Source organism: Plectropomus leopardus, chromosome 1, assembly GCF_026936395.1.
Source record: "Plectropomus leopardus strain MGB_pleo_1.0 chromosome 1, ASM2693639v1, whole genome shotgun sequence".
NCBI lineage: Eukaryota > Metazoa > Chordata > Actinopteri > Perciformes > Serranidae > Plectropomus > Plectropomus leopardus.
The window spans coordinates 12,593,694-12,607,429 of NC_142176.1; the positions used below are offsets into that span (position 1 = coordinate 12,593,694).

A 13,736-nucleotide genomic window follows, 5' to 3' on the forward strand; every position below is an offset into this window, starting at 1 on the left:
CATGGTATAGTCCAAATGGGCTGGACAAGAAGAGTTTGTCTAGCAACAACTGCAAAAACCTCTGAATATAGAGAGAGGAAACAGAATAATACAAAGGGACACACAGCTGTTTTAAAAGATGCCAAAAAAAAAAAAAAAAAAACAGAAGCATTTCTGACTCTGGCTTCATTATTGGAACACTTCTGGCACTAATCGGCCAAAATAGGTGAAATCACCTATGGGGGTACCATGCGTGTGCAGGACCTATTGGGGGAAAAGGGGGACCACTGACAGCACAGATGTTCAGGCACATTCGATTTTTGTGCTACACTCCTGAAAAGCACCTCAATACCCGGTCATTGTTGATTTTTCAGCTTTGTCGTTCATTGAACTATTGCAGCTAATTGAGCAATTTGTTGAATAAAGTAGTTACTGTTAAATAAACTGCATATGAACTGTATTACTTAATGACAGAAATCATATTAGTGCTACTGTGCTTCTACGCTGTAGTTCACTAAGAGTCAGTGCCTGAAGCTACAGTTTGATGACCATCAAAGTGTGATAGCTCCCCTCGCATGGGCACATTGTTAAAGAAAGCTGTCGAAATAAAATTTTAATTCGCTCTCCAAGGGCGCCATTGATCGCTTCTACTCAGCAGCAGGTACACCAGTAAAATTATAGAATAGCACCAATTTATATTTTGCTCTCTGTCTCTCTCTTTCCACGGTGAGTCATGATGGTGTTTCCTAATGAGGTTTGGCTGTTAGGAAACCTCCCATTTACACTGAAAATTATAGTGAGCTAAAATTAAACCTCTGCCGCGTCAGCCTCATTTTCAAGACATTCGGGCTGATAAATAATTGATGCTGCTGCTTACGCCACGACATCTGTTATTTATGATATAAAATGAAGGCCTTATTAGTGTTCTACTGACCACACACACACTTTACCTGTGCCTTTGTTAGTTTTACCATGTAAACATGTTTTATTGTGTAAACATGCTAACAAAACAAGTTTGTGAGCTTGGAAGTGGGAAAGAAAGGGAAAAATGAAAAAAGGCCTTTCACACCATGTTTGTACTGTATTTTCAATAGGTGCTGACCCCAGTAGTGTGTATGGTTTTACAGTATATGAATATTTCAGAAAGATGACTCATATTTTCTATGTGAGCAGCTGTGGGGAGACAGAGGCAAAGGATGAAAGAGCGTAATTTGCAACTTTTCTCCACAGTGCGTCTGCAGGGAAAACACCTTTTAGCTGTTTGACTGTGCACTTGGCCTGTTAGTGCACAGCTGGAGGTGAGTCTCAACAGAGCTGAGGATGATCTAACAGAGAGACGAGCCAGGTAACTGTTACAGTCTAAGATAACAAAGAAGAAAACAGTTTAACAAAACACAGAAGCGTAACTGTGCCATTGTCTCAAAACAAACCTCCTTCTCATTATTGTACTGTACTTGTTATAAAGGGATTTATCCAAAACAAGTGAAACTATCTGAGGAAGGAAACAACATTGTCTGTGTGTGCAGATGTTCCAGCTTTTTTGCAGGTCTAGTTGTGATGAAATAAGTGAAATTTCTTCAATCTGGCAAAAACTGCAAACGCACTGTGATATTTTACATTTAAATATTTTTAAATAACTTTGCTAAGTGTGAACACAAGATAAAATAACTTGCAAAGCTTATCTTTTGCAAAGTGTGGCCACCACGTCATGAGAAATGAAACGAGGCTCTGTGGGTATTTCATTCTGTATTCTCTCAGCTTAATTTTAGTTTTGCTGATTAAATGGTTCTTGCTGCTCTCTGTAAAACTCCTCACATACCAGACTGTTTTGCTTTCTAACTCCTGATTACATCAGATTTTATACTTCTGCTGGGTCACGCCGTATTTATTAGAGAGGAGAGAAAGGGGTCAAGGGCCAATAGAAAATGTGTTAAAGGAACTAATTGGAGTGCCATTGTGTCTGTGTGTATGTGTATGTGTATGTGTGTATGTGTGTGTGTGTGTGTGTGTGTGTGTGTATGTGTGTGTGTGTGTGTGTGTGTGTGTGTGTATTCTGGGAACCTACACAGTCAAGAGGTTAGCAGGAAAAATAATTGAGGTCAGAGAGGTGAAGGCAGGTTTGGATTTATTAGTTGTTTTGTCACTAAGCAGATAATTTGCTTAAACCAAAATCTGTTTCATCACTAGAAAATACTCCTTAAGGCATCTTGACCCACTTAAGATAAACAGTAATCAATGAGATGACCCTTGACATGAAAGAGTGGTGACCTCGCCCACTTTATTATTTAATCTACTGGGAAAGTGGTTAAGTTTGACATAATGTTCTCGTAATTTGTCTGGTATTTAGTAATATTCACATCTTATTGCAAGTCTAAGTGTGTTTGTTTTATATAACCTACTGTATTATAAATGCCCAATGTGGACCTAAAAGAGATGCTTTATGGGGCACCCAGGAGCTCAGCTGGTAGAGCGGGTGCCACATGTACAGAAGCTACGTGCCCCCCCTTCACGCTTATGCTCGCCTATCAAATGAAGACAAAAAGCCCAATAATAATCTTTTTAAAAAAGATAAAGTAATGCTTTATAACTCATATGTAGATGTCTCATAAATGAGGCGTATCATTCCCATTTTTCAACACATTCTCACTCCCATTGTCAAATACCGACCCTCAGTCAGTGGTCCTAAACATCAAATACAACACTTTAGGAAGCCTTCAGTGTCAGTTCTGGATTCTCTGGGAAGCCATGTCAATTTATGTTCATTACATGCACTGTGTCTTTTCAAAATAAACTAAGGCTGTACCTGACTCAGAATTATGCCAATCAAATCGCGTTTGGCTGTTTCATATTAATATTTTGTTTTGTTTAACATATAGAGTTTTTAAGTCTGATGGGGTTCAACATTTTTTGCAGACACTAATAATCAACAAAAGCAAGACTATGTCTTAATAACATGCTGAGAGTTGTAAATTCAACACTTTTTCACCTAACTGTGCAGTCTTTCCCTGCCTCTGTGCTCCAGCCTGCATGTCTGCAGCTGAAGAATAGCGTGAAAATCAAGAGCGCTCACTCTGCAGCAAAATCTGGCGACCAAAACGTCCCCAGAAGTACACTGGTAAGAGAAAAACGAAGGTTCAATTTAAAGCAGTCTCAGTCGGCTGAGGGTCTATGACTGATGATTAGATCCTCTGGGTTTCAAGGGGCAGCCCTAAAATAAGCATCCTGTTTCACAGGAAATGTATGGTTTCCACCGGTAAATGTATACACTCATTTTTCAAATAACCTTAGAATGAAAGTAAAAAAAAACAAAATTAGTTTTACTTAAAAAACATCATGGTTTGACTTAAAATAAGTATGTTTGTAAATAATTTAATTTAACATCATGTGACATACGTGAGCATAGTGTGCTACACTTTCTAGTATAGTAGTATTTAATAATAACACACCAAGGTGTTATTAAACAAACTCAATTAATTTTTGGTTTTACATGGGACATGAACAGAGGTCTCCCAGGTGAGAGTCCTAAGTTTGTTTGACCCACCCTTCACCAACTTTCCCACTCTTTTTACAAAAGCAGTTTGTCTGGAGTGTCAAGCAAAGTCACCCGGTGCGTCCCATACCGCCGCTAAAGGGTCCTCGTGTGTTGGTTTCTGATCCCGAGGGCCACTGAATTGGTGTCTGTATTTAGCAAGTTGAGAGTGAGACTCGGTTGCGTTTTTCCACAGAGAAATGCAGACTTGGCTTTGACCTGGATGATATGTGCACACACACTCTAAAACTGTTTCCCTCAGCAAGAAGCAGAGCACAATTTACAGAAAACAGGGACCTCCTCAGTTTTCCATGGCTCAGATTATACTGTATGTTTCAGCCTAATTTTTGTATTGCTTGTTCTAATTTATAAAGTTCTTTAAATTCCAAACTATAAGCTTAATTAAGCTTAAATTTCTTATTAAATTCCTGTCTAAAATGAATAAACTTGACACACACATTACTGCAGGCTAAGGCTTTAGAGTCAAAATATTATCAAAAATTTGCTGTCAAATGACATTCAATGTCATACTGTAATGGTTATAATCAAAAACACTACTAATGCAAATTGTACTAATAATATCATCCATTTAATTGGTGGATGCTACACCACCCACACTGTACACTCAAATGCCATCTCACATGGTGAGTTAATTTTCCAGTCTATTAATGCTACCATAAGATAAGGTTCAATATGTAATAGAAATAGCTGTGGTAAATGAATAGACGACACGAGTAGAGCAAATTATAACCTTAGGAAATTGCTGTATTAAAATGTCTGGACAACATCTGCCAATTCTATTAACGTTCTCCAAACTATTTCACCTCTGACTCTTCTGATGCCTCTCTTTACGTAACGTTTTCCGTTTGGTTTGGTCCCGATTCCTAGAGTTGGACTAAAAGGGTGAAATTGGGGCCCTGTGACCCTGACCTACTCTGTCTGTGCAGCTAAAACAGAACAGCCACAAAAATGACTGTTTCCTAACCTATCTAAGATTAGCCTGCAGTCATCATTTATCCAGCAGGCTGCAGCTCACATCTACACCCTGGTGTGTTTAACTATGTCTAATGCAAAAGTTGTAAATTCTCTACAAGTCTGTCTGCTCTGGTTCCAGCAGTAGTGTTTACAATTACCTGGTAGTAAAGCACAATAGACAACTTCTAGCCACACCTGGCTGATAGCCTCCAGTGGAGGTGGAGGGTATAAACATAGTAAAACACTTGTGAGTGTGGTTTTGTTTTAATAGAGTACAAAAAGGACACATAGAAAGATAGATTCGAGATGAACAAGTAGGAGATATCCTATCTATGGCTGATATGCACACACTGACATCATAGACTTTATTGTTTTTAAACCCTTACACTTATGTTAGATTCACATAGACTGAATAACAGTCCAATAAGTTTCCATTTAAATCCAAATATTTGGTTATTGTTGAAGCAGAATTCTATGTACTTACATTGAGAGTGACATGAAATAATGGCAAGCCTCATGGGATCTCATGCTAAATTACACAGCTTTGCTGAATACTCCTGATTGGTCAATTTTGCCATTCTACAGTCTTTTATTATTATTATTATAAGGGAGTGTGGAGAATAGGCAAACTTTCTTTTTCTGTTTGTGTGTGTGTGTGTGTGTGTGTGTGTGTGTGTGAGTGTGTGCCCTATCTGAATTCAAAGGGTTTTGTGGGTCACTGAATGCAGCGCAGGTGCAGCTTTTCAGGAGTTTTACTTTTTTCCTCACCTGCAGTTTGTTGACTTTGAGTCGTCAGATGGAGTACTCATTGAAAAAAAGAGTTTGATCATTATACTGAAAACTTCCTTCAGTGAGTTTGTGGATGGATTTATCACAACTAAGGACTGACAATAATATCGGCGTCATCTGTATCAGCCGATACTGACATGCTGATTTCATGTCGATATGACAAAACTATTTTTTTATTGTTGACAAAGTTAACGTGTACAAAACATCAAACCAAAGTTGTAGTATTTTTCTTATTTTGCCCAATTAATGATTGTTACATAAACAGAAAAGCATTGTATTTTCTGTCTCCATCTGCTGGTGGGCCATCACGATAGGAGTATGTAAAATATGATGTTAAGTCCACTACAGAAGAGACTTTATGATCACCAAATTATGTAGGGGCAAAAAAAGTGGATTTATCAATATCAGTTTCAGTTATTGGCCAAATGAGTCTTTACATATCGACACGTCAGATATAGGCAAAAAATCTAATATCACGCATCACTAATCACAACTGATCAGATCAACGAATAAGAAGAGCAACTTCTGCAGGAGCGAGTGAAAACAAACTTTAATTTCCTGGTTAAACCCAGCGCTGGACCACAGGGCGCCCAGTTTCAACAGGAATGCAGCTGCTTTCCACTGGTGTAAAACAATAAACACCACCAAAACTATATGAATTAACAAATGGTTACGCTTGACTTTCAGTGTGCTTAGTGCTCTGCTGCTCCATCTGTGCTCAGAGTACGCTCTGTGTTGAGACAGAGAGAGAGAGAGGGAACGAAACACAGCTCCCCAAAAAATCTACATGTGGTGGCAAATGCTGATATTGTGAGGGTGCGCCAAAAGAAATGAATGTGTGGGAAGCACCTGTTACATTATTGATTGCTTTAGTAAGAACCTGTTTAATAAGGGACAACAAGCATGTCATTATTACAAGAAAAACACTTTTAAGGTGATTCTGCGGCCCTGCATCGCCCTGTCTGGGTTTACGTTGCAATAATGACACACTCGCTGTGCATAGATGTTGCTATTAAATCACTGAACACATGTTTCATTACAGAATGTAAGCATCAGAGTGTCTGTAACGAAGCCCCCCCCCCGATCAATAAAGTATTTCTGATACTGACTCTAAACATTTGGGTTCTTTGAGATAACTGGCTGCAACAAAGCTTCTCTTATTTCAGGATGCTGACCAAAAATAAATCAATTAATTCCTTGATAAACTTTTTCTTTTTTTTTTTTTTTTAAACAGCTTGACTAAAGCAGACATTCTGTCAGTCGCCATGGCAATTAGCTACAGGAGACAACAACAGATTGTGTCTGTTAGGGCATAAAACAGAAAACATGCTTTAGCTTTTATTATTACCATTAAATCAAATCAAGTCAATAATAACAGTTTTATTGTTAAAATATATATCTGTTAATAATCTCTCTGTTGTTGTTGGGTTGTTATTGGTTTTCTTTTTTTTTTTTTTGTATTTTCTGAATATCTGACTTTGGAGTGGATATCTATGTTTTTTTTAGTTTTATCTCTATTTTTGTATTCACAGTATTTGAATACATTTTCTTCACATGTGTTTTTGTCCTTAAGGGACCACATGCTCATAAAACATTGGACAATGGAAAGATGGTATAGGATAGTTTGTCATCACAGACAAGACCCTGCTCCAACTGCAGGCAGCGACAGGTGACAGGGTCAGATCATCTTTTAACTATAAAGTTAAACAGTTCTGAGAAAAGACAGCATCCTAATTATTGACCTGTGGTAATGCTCGGCCAACGAGACGAAAAAAGAGGAACATGCTGTGGTGATTTTATTCCTACTGAGGAATGTAGCCCTTGTGGTCACTGTGGTCATGCAAGTTTGACTCAGCACCATGGACTGCAAAAAATCCAGTGGACATAACCAACCCATTAGGCATTTTGGCCATCATCATCTGGGACTTTTAAAGCCAGAAGTGACCGTTTTTGGATGAGAGGGCGGAGCTGTTAGGAGTGGATCTGACTGTGGTGACGTCTTGCTGACAGCCTGTCAACTCAAAGCTGCCCTCTGTGAACTCTGTGACGTTGAGCCTTAATAGATTGTAAACGGGTGAGATATTTAGAAAACATCCCTGGTACAGTTGTTATGATTGGGGGAAATAAGCTATAGAGAACAAAACCTTTTTTTTTACCAGGCTGCAAACATGTTTATTTCTTCTGTGAGGTTGGGCATTTTAACGTGAGGTTCTATGGGGACTGACTGGCTTTTATAGCCAGCGTCAAACGTTTTTGGCACTTGGTACACCACGCTGGCTTTATTTTTTTTAGCTACAGAGGTTGTCGCCTTGCTCACTAGTCACAAGTAGCTGTTTCCAAAGAAAAAAATCTATAAAAAAATATTAAAATTAGAAACGTTTATTTTTAAAAGATCTCATAAACATCCTGGTCGACAAAAATTATCAAGGTCACGTCAGTATAGATTATGATATTGCCTTTTGTGTTTACACAGGAAGAATGTCACCAATATTTTTACCAAAATCATACCAGAATAAAGAGTGAGGTTTCCCTAACCATGATAAGACTTCAGCACGGCATTTCTTTTACAGCGTCTTAACCAAATGAACAGAGAAAACAAATGCTGTGACACCTTTTGCTGTTATTTCTGGGTGTGCTGCTTCGGCCCCCTTGTCTGCTCTTTGTTCCTCACACACACACACACACCCACACACAAACACACACACACACACACACACACACACACACACACACACTGACACACACACACACACACACACACACACACACACACACACACACACACACACACCTTGTGCAGCAGTCTGCCAGGTGAGGTGAAGATAACATCGGGGCTAATTGGTGCTTTTCCAATTTTAATGTTTGAATATTCTTAAGAATTAAAAGTTCATTGCTCTTTGAAATGGCATTATAATGTTATTACATTTTCATTATATACCAGTGGCATAAATGGTCTTATAATGGCAATAATATAGTTTATTGCAATTATTTCTGGGAGAATATTTCGTCTACCAAAAGTAGTTGTCGTTGCCAGCCTACTCATAAAACCTGAGGGGTCTAATACGCTTAATATTGAATTTAAACACAAAGTTGTGTGTGGGTGTATATCAAGGGAAAACACTGCAATGCAGAAAACACAATGTAACTGATGCTTTAATTTTTGACAAAAGCAACGGTGTATGAAACAGCTCCAACGACGAAAATGATCTGAAATTAGCTTATTTCCCACCACAAGGGCAGACCTGCTGGATTTATTAGAACAGAATAAGTAGCCCTGAGGGGACTGTCTGTCGTATATGCTTTGCACTCCTATATATCATCACACACACATGCTCTAACATTTGTACTGCCCACTCATTTAGTATTTAGTCAGGGATTTACAGGTCATGGTATAAAGAATATGAGCTGGCAAATACAGTGAGGTAGCTTCACAAGCAAACAGAAAGTCCGGTCACGATCAGGTCATGGAACAAAAGCGAGAGAAAAAAAAAATTAGTATGACAAGCCCTTTAGGCTGTCATGTTACACGATCCCAATTAGCAAGGAAATCCTCAAATCCAAACTGTTTGTCCTGTCTTACATCACAGAGCACCCCACGATCTGTCTGCTGTAATCACAGCTTTAACAATAAATTCTTTCCCTTCTTTCTCCCACAGACTTCAAAGACAATGCCATGGCAGAAACAATACAGAAAGCAGCCATCCCACCAAATTTGTTATATCTTTAACAGGGCGGTGAAAGCAGCTCTGTGGTGGAGACCCTCATTAGTGGCCTGAGTGGCTGTTGAGCCAGCAGATATTGAGGGGGCACCTCTTTGGCCCTTCTCTCCTCTACACACACACACACACACAGGGTAGGGGAATCTGCGTGTCACACCTCGAGCCGTCAGTTTGATGTGCCAAAAACAGATTCGCTCCCCTTTATTTGGAAGAGAGCTGATAGCAGTGCTTTACGATGCAAATTCCACTGCGTCCTTTTATGTGGAACCTTGCTAACATGCCTGTCATGTCACGCTTTCCAGCAGAGCTGCTTTAAATACTGCACTCTCAAAGCCATGGTCAGGATCAACGGTTCTGCTGCTCTTAACCCCGGAGTTAATATTTCATGAGTGGAGAAACTCTGAGTCAAGCTGGGCGCTCCCAAAGCAACCCAGCCTCGCTCAGGTGGACTCATGATAGAGAATTATTTAGATGTGAATAGAAAGGAATGTCAGTGAGCGTGTAAGAGAGGGAGGAGGAACTGAGGTAGTACCTCTGCTCTTTCGTGTGGTTTTATTGCCGAGCTGTGGTCAGATGTTGCATCATGCGTATTCTCGGGAGTGTAATGATTTTACAGAAAGTTCGGCAAGTGTCAAAGGAAGAACATTTAGCATTTGGCCTGTTTTGGTACTTGGAACCTCTAATGTGTTGTACAGTCCACTTTATACACTGTGTAGGCTGGTTTATCAACAGTGATCGGCTCACTTTTTTAATTTATTCATTATTTGTAGCTGGCCATCACAATCAAAACATCTGCCGCCACAAATAGATTTTCCTTTTTTGGAGCTGGATCGTGCTTGAGGACTATGTGAATACATACTATTCGCTTATTTAGCACCACACTGTCAGCCCGCAGAGTGTACTGTTGTCACAAACAGAGCGGTAGAGAGTCAGGCACAGGGAAAGTGAAAGTTAACTTTTCATTATGCTGGGTCTTAAAGTTTACTTTTGCTCACTCTAATCTTGTCCATCAATCTGATCAGCTCTGACTGGATCGACTGATCAATTATTAACACCACGACTCAAACTGCTGCTGAGGGATTAGTGTTGTCACGATACCAAAATTCTGACTTTGATACGATACCTGTCCAAAATATCTCAATATCAATACTGAAACGATACCACAGCAAAAACCTAAAACACCAGGGAAAGTAATTAAATAATATTTAAGAAGAGAGACCTGACATGACAGAAATGAAGGGTTTTTAAAAGGGGACAGCAGAGGATAGGTATTTACACTTCATTTGAGCCAGTTTATTATCAATTTATTAATAACTAAAATTAATTTATTTTGTATAAAGTAACTTTTAACTGAAATCTGGGATAAGCCATCAGTTTTTTCTTCTCTTACAAAGTCAAACAAAGTGCTATATTTAACCTGCACACAGGAGGGTGCTATAATGTAATCACTGAGGGGATTTATTGAAGAAATTATGGGCACTTGATCAAGACAGATTAACTCAGCTGCTCTGTTTAACATTTTTAAAAGTATTTTTCATACTTTGTGTTGTTTTCAAACACAGCTGGAAGGTAAGGCTGCCTCAGCTGGGTTGTTGCAGATTTTGCTGGCATGTGTTTGTGTCTCGTGGGGTGGGAGAGATATATAAATTATGCTCGTGTTAGTTTCAATAGTTTCCATTTGATAGCCTATAAAAACAATACACACAAATGACAGTCAGTGTGTCACTTACACAGATGACTGCTTTACAATGAAATATCAGCATGGACCTCAAATGAACATTTCCACTGATAAGATGACACTTTAATTACATGACTTTAATTAGTTGAAATAGGTCAAATTTGCCCTGGTTTTGGCTATTGTCAGGATTGTCTCAGGGAGAGCATCATCCCAAGACTGTTACAGTGGGATGAATTTAACAGTTTTGTTACATGTAAATGAATATTGCATATTTTACATGTAACCAAGGTTAAAGTAGATTAATTGTTTTGCCCAGTGAATGCGTACATTTTGGAAAGCATTGTATTTTATGTCTGCATCTGCCACCAGTGGTCCATCATGATAAGTGCAGGTGCATACGTCTTATCGGCATTGGCAGTCAGCCAGAATGAGTTAGAAAGCATCAGATATCAGCAAAAATCATCTATAATATTTACAAGCCACACTGGGGTCATGAAATGCGACTAAATAATAGTGGTCTGGAGCCCTGCAGACACAAAAACACACACATCATCTCAAACCTCAGAGAGACGAAACTCTGAGTCTTATGTCAGTGGCTTAAAAAATGTGACAATTCATACTCGATGTTTGCGATATAGTCAGTTAATACATCCCACACTGAACAAGCCCAGGTGCATTGTGTGTATTCAATATATCACCCACCCCTATTTTGTAGTAATTTTGTTACTGCGTTGTTTACTTTGAATGAAACGTAGCGTGATGATAAGGCCTGCAAGAACACACTGATGCCCTCAACATTCTCCCAGCTCTCCCACAACACAAGTATGCCTCCTCATCACACACAATTAATGCACAGCCCCAATGTAAGCACACGAATATAAGCACGCACACACACACACACACCAAACTCTGCTCCAACATCAAATCAATAAGCCGTTCCACTGATGATTAACAGCACAAAGAAAGCAAATGTTTCTGCCCAGCTGGCTATCTTTGTTCTGGATATGTTACTCTCTAGTCCACACAGACCTCACAGTTTTTTATGAAAAGTCATTTCTGCGTGCCAAATGCTGTTAGGATCACAGATGTACGAGTATCATATTGAGGATGTCACCTCAGGAGAAATATGAGCTGTCCGGCATATTGAATTGAGAATTTGTTTCAGCTTTCAAGTCTCATCTGCGTCGCGGTTTACAGAGATGCATTTGAATTATGACTCTGTGCAATTTGCATTTTAGATGCCTTTCCATGCTGACAGGAAGGAGATCATTATCTTTTATTTCTCACTTAAACCTCTGTTACCCTATGCTGTAGCATCATAAAGACATTTTTTTCTATATCATAGCCAGAACACTGGTATGCACAGGATATGGAAAATCCTTTGTGTGTACGACATGACTGATGAAAGCAAACACAAAATCCCTGTTTGAAGTTGTTTTATGAGGGTCTGTGGGTGCTGGCAATGTTTCATGTTGACTACTAAAACTGGTACAGCTTTTTGTTTGAGTTTTTGTAACATCTATAGGGTTTGAAGCCATATTTTGGCTCACATTATACAGTATGGATGGTAAAGGCTACACAGTCTTTCATGCCACTGTATTAAATTCAGGGTATTCTTCACTTTATACAGAAGAATGACACATAATGTGCTGGGAAATAACTCCTTAATCCTCCATCATTTTTATTCTTAGGCTCAGTAGTTTTCTCATGCAACTGTGAAAGACAGTGAATCGTCAGGACATTGATAAGATATTCATTATTTTCATGTCCTTGAGTTCTTTGCAGATGGGGAATAGCGCACAAACTCTAGGTGATTCCTCATGAGAGCAGACAGGTGTTTGAGTTGTACTTCTACCTCATTTGTAATGTACCTGGCCAGCGGAGACCAAGAGCTTTTCTCACACAGAGACGCTTTTAGAAACAGGTGTTTAATAATTACCAAATACTACGTAGCTGTTGCTCACAAAAAATGTAAGATTCATAAAAATATGTTTTTGATTTTCCATCAAATAAAATGTCTTTGCAATGTTGAAGAGTTAGTATGACAGTCCAACTCCAGTGAAAGAAGTGTTACTTTTAAGACATTTAATGTACAATTTTTATCGTAAAAAGTAAGTCAGTTAAAATAGAAAATTAGTGAACATTACTGCTTTATAAAAGGGGGTTATATGATGAATGACACATCTCTACTATCTACCACTGTAGAAAATAAAAATAAAAATGAAGCCAAAATATACAGCTGCTGCCATCTTGCACTGGTGACGTCATTTAGAGCCAGACTCTGCACAGAAGCGACTGTGGGGGTGAAGCTGTGGTATCAATCTGACGCACATCAGCCTTCCGACCCAAAAGCAAACAGCGGCATTAGTTGGGAGTACACCAATTGACAAATACTATAAATCCTGATCCATTTGCAGCCCACGTGTACAACTGACTACAATAATAAACATGCGACCGGCCTCCTCAGTGCAGGCTTACTAGAATTAGCCAGGACAAAAGTGAACGAGAACGCAAAAATGACAACCACAAATAAACCTTAGAGACTATCTTGCAACTGGATTACTCAAGCCACAAGACAACAATCTGCAATTTGAAACAAATGTGGTATAGGGGCGTAAACTGAGGGGAACATGGCCCGGCCCTACTTCCTACCCCAACTACTTCCACCCATACACATCTGCAATGTTTTTTGACCGTTTCTTGCATACTCTGACACTTTTGGATTGAGAAAACCTGTTCTCACACAGACATAAACAGCTCAAAGTACTCAAACAGCTTTTGTGGTAGTTTCTGCCACATTTTGCCATAAATGATATTGTAGCTGCTGGTTAAGCACTATGGATACCATGATGAGTGCAATTAACATCATAAGCATTTTTCACAGCAGACACTTTTACTTGTCGTGGTAGGAAAGCACGGGTGAAATTACTGACTTTAGCGCTGGGTCAGTTCCATTAAGGGTCCCTGTAAGTTATTCCCGTGAGTCAGCATTCTCCTAATTGGAATACAGCCATCATTCATGTTACTGAATGCACCTTTGCTTTCTTAATATAACATGTAAAAATGT

General features: G+C 39.0%; 1 long non-coding RNA gene across 2 annotated transcripts in view; it reads right to left on the reverse strand.

Annotated features, from left to right (window-relative positions):
• LOC148190374 (uncharacterized) overlaps positions 1-13,736 on the reverse strand; it is an 82,545-nt gene that overhangs the window by 39,650 nt on the left and 29,159 nt on the right. The window contains exon 4 of one of the 2 annotated variants that reach the window (XR_015776218.1): positions 12,770-13,006. The exons of the other annotated variant lie outside the window; for it this stretch is intronic. This is a non-coding gene — a long non-coding RNA (uncharacterized LOC148190374). Of the gene's footprint in view, positions 1-12,769; positions 13,007-13,736 lie in introns of those variants that run through there. 2 annotated transcript variants of the gene reach the window in all.